This window comes from Panthera uncia (genome assembly GCF_023721935.1).
Source record: "Panthera uncia isolate 11264 chromosome A1 unlocalized genomic scaffold, Puncia_PCG_1.0 HiC_scaffold_16, whole genome shotgun sequence".
Classification (NCBI taxonomy): Eukaryota; Metazoa; Chordata; class Mammalia; order Carnivora; family Felidae; genus Panthera; species Panthera uncia.
The window spans coordinates 41,623,600-41,627,639 of NW_026057576.1; the positions used below are offsets into that span (position 1 = coordinate 41,623,600).

A 4,040-nucleotide genomic window follows, 5' to 3' on the forward strand; every position below is an offset into this window, starting at 1 on the left:
AAGGAATGATAACCTTTGTTTAGATATGGTTGTATTCTATATGAGTGGATGTTAGATAAATATCTCAGTTTGAAGACAATTTTACTCCATTAGTCAAGATTTTTAGAGGGGAATGTTCTGTTTTATTAGGAACTATATTTTTCTATGTTTTGATAAGTTATTTACTTGCTATAGTTGCTTTAAATAATTTTTCTGGAAGATATGTTTATTCAGGCATTCAAACGTAAATAACGCCATAACAAATTAATAGGTTTGGGCTATATCAACATATTCCTTCTGTATATTATCATACCCTTTATTCTTATTTGATTGAAATCTGTTATACTGGGCTTATTTTTTCTACATAGGGACTTACACTTTTATGTGTAGTCTAGTGTCTTTGTAGAATTATCTTAAAGATTCAGGGGTGCCTGGTTGTCTCAGCTTGTTAAGTGTCCACTTACTGATTTAGGCTCAGGTCTTGATCTCATGGTTCATCAGTTTGAGCCCCGCCTTGGGCTCTGCACTGATAGGGCAGAGCCTGCTTGGGCTTCTCTCTCTCCCCCTCTATGTCTGCTCCTCCTCTGCTCATGCTCTGCCTCTTTCTAAATAAATATAAACAAATGAACTTAAGAAAAAAAAAGAATTATGTTAAAGTTCCAAATTCTACCAAAGATCTATGGGTGGCTGTAGATCATTCTACATTTAGAATAATAAAAATAATTATTTCAGTTGTGCTCTCCTATCTCTTTCAGGCAGTTTCACAATACCTTAAACATATATTCTTTAAGATGCTATTTCAGTTCAATAGTGTCTTAATGGTATTTCACTTTTCCATTTAAACGCTTTCTTCTTAGGAAGAATTCACTATATGATTAAGACTATAATTATAGAAATCTAAGAAAAAGTATTTACTAAAGAGGGATATATGATTGTGTCTTAAGGGGATATTAGGATTCTAGTTATGTATGTGCATAAAAAGATAATCTTTTGAAATACTGTTCTTAAAAATATTTTGCCACACATATTTTAAAAATTCACCTTTTTTGTATTCCTCAAGTAATACTTGTGTATGCTTATTTTTTTATATTTTAATATTAATGGCAGAGATGGGAAAGACATATAAATTCTTAAATCTAAAGTCACATCTCTGCTTTAAAACACATTACTGTTTAAAGACAGTATTTCAGAATGTCAACATGAATGGAAGTGTCAAATTGATGCTTAATACTAATTTGTTTATATGTGCTTGACTGCACTTAGATGGTAAAAAGGTAGGTATCAAAAATAAAGATTATTTTGAGACACTGAAGTAGGTTTCTTTTTGTTTTCATTGCCATAAATACCATTAGTGTTAATTGGAGATTTACATGTGCATTGAGAGAATAATATACCTCATTATTCTTGAGTAACAGCTACTGACTTTTAAAGGCCATTTAGAATGTATGACAGGAAATAAATAAAAGCATTCCACTTAACTTTTTGAAAGTTATTTTCATATACCAGAAAATGAAACAAAAGGCTTCATGAATATTCCACTGCCATAGTTTTAATTTTATAACTTCCACAACAAAACCTTTAGAATTCCCTTTGTAGCTTAACTAGCTGGGGAATATGTGAAGTAAGTATATCTTAAGTCTGCTTTGTGGTAGGTGACCATGGCTCTGAAGAGTATATCCTATTTACTTTGTTGTTGTTGTTTTAGGTATTTAACCATTAGAAATCCACTGATGTCTCTAGTGTTCAAATAATTAAGATTTTGTGATGTGTAAAGGAGAGAAGGTTATAGCACTCCTGTTGATTGACAAGGATGAAAGAGGCCCTTGGTCCTGACAACATATATATGGGGAAGGCATTGCCACCTACTGTGTGGCATCTAACCATCATTTTTATAGGCAATGAGGATTTAAGAGTGTGCTTATGATGAGCATAGTGTTGTGTATAGAAATATTGAATCACTATATTGTACACCTGAAACTAATATTACACTGTATGTTAACTGGAATTTAATTAAATACTTAAAAATAAACACATAATTAATATTTCTTGAAAGATCACCTTGGGATATTACAATAAAAATAAGTAATTATTGAGCACATATACGACAGTCACTATTTTTTAAGTGCATTTCAAGTACGAACTTACTAATACTCAGCAACCCTGTGAGGTCAGTATCATTATCCCTATCTTATAGGTGACATAATAGAGGCATCAAAAGGTAAGTTAACTTGCCTAAAGTTAACACACATAGTAAGTGGTAGAGTTAGGATTTGAACCCTGGTCACATGGCTTAACAAATGGAGCTTGATGTAGTTATATTGGCTCAAATGAGTTGGCTTTGTCCTAAAATATGAACACACTAGTTAACAAATTAAAACCTTCTAGTTAATCCAACTTATTTTATTTTATTTTATTTTATTTTATTTTATTTTATTTTATTTTATTTTAAGTTTATTAATTTATTTTGAGACAGAGAGAAAGAGTGTGCATGCACATGTTGGGGAAAGGCAGAGAGAGGAGAGAATCCCAAGCAGGCTCTGTGCTGTGCTGTCATTACAGAGCCTGACGCAAGGCTTGACCTCATGAACTGTGTCCAACTCATTTTTTTTAGGAGTCATGTTAGATAAACTATTTTTACGCATACTTCATAGGATTATTTCAACAGTCACTCATATAGTTTAGGAAAATATTTCTTCCAACCTCACACCATAATCTTCCTGAGAAGTTTTTCCAGGGACAATTTCAAAGCTCTTGTAAGAGCTAACATGTACAGAATGCTTTTCTAAGACAGATGCTATCGTATGCATTTTTTTCATATATTAAATCCAGGAACTACCTTTGAGATACAGTTGCTGTCCTTTTATAGATAATGAAAATGAGGCAAAGAAAGGACAAGTAATGTTCACATGTGAAAAGAATTTGAACAGAGGAAGCCTAATTCCAGAAAGAAGACATGATGTGACTGAAGAAAAGTGGATATTGAGTTCAGTGAGCCTGGATTTAAATCCCACATTATAGTGCCACAGAGGGAGATAGGGAGGGAGAGCATCGTCTTGTAGATAAGTTAAACAGAGTCAAGCCAAAGAAAGTTGGTCTGCTTTTTATTTTTGTCACGCACAGGCCATTTTATTATGTTTTAATTTTTTTAATGTTTATTCAGTTTTGAGAGACAGAGAGAGAGTGTTAGCAGGGGAGGGGCAGAGACAGAGGGAGACACAGAATCTGAAGCTGTCAACACAGAGCCCGATGGAAAGCTTGAACTCTTGAACTGTGAGATCATGACCTGAGCTGAAGTCGGACGCCCAACCGACTGAGCCACCCCAGTGCCCCATGCACAGGCCATGTAAAAAAAAAAAATGCCAGGGATGAAATAATCCTCCCTACTGCCTTCTGAGGTGGGATGCTCTACCTTCCTTTCATACACTTTTACCAGGACAGACCCTTAATTAATAACATGTTTTGAGCCTTGGTTAATGACATGAAAATAAGATTAGAAACAGGTAGTCTACAGGATTGCTGTAAATGACAAAACAGAAGTGAAATAATTTGTAAACAGAAGGTAGAGTCACTCCAAGATAATAGGAGTCCTTTAATTTGAGGCAAAAATTGTATCACATTTGGCTTCTAAAAGAGGTTTTAGTACTTGGCCAGCTATGTCCCCTTCACATTAACTCACTGCTCACACTCAGAGAGCCTGATCATACAAAGCTCTGGTGAAGGTGGGTGGTGTAAACTCTCGTTCTAAATCTGCCATGCATGCAGGCTTTAGAATGTGACCTATAATTTTCAAACCACAGAATACTGTTTGTGTGTTTTTTTAATGTTTCTTGACTCAAGTTAATTTATAAATAGAAGGAGAAGAAAATATTGGGACCTCAGTACCATCCAGTTGACATAGCACATCCTTCAAGTTTATTAACTATTTGTTTATTAAACAAATAGTGTCAAACACCATGTACCAGGCATGCACCAGATTCTGGGAATAATATCTACTATTTTCTTTCTATGACTGCTGAAACAAATTATAACATGCTTAGTGGTTAAACACAGCAAAATATATT

The 4,040-nt window shown here is 34.0% G+C and overlaps 1 non-coding gene across 1 annotated transcript; it reads left to right on the forward strand.

Annotated features, from left to right (window-relative positions):
• Positions 1-1,740: 1,740 nt before the first annotated feature.
• Positions 1,741-1,871, forward strand: LOC125934228 (U6atac minor spliceosomal RNA). The gene has a single exon (XR_007461276.1). It is a non-coding gene; the product is annotated as a U6atac minor spliceosomal RNA (small nuclear RNA).
• Positions 1,872-4,040: the final 2,169 nt, after the last annotated feature.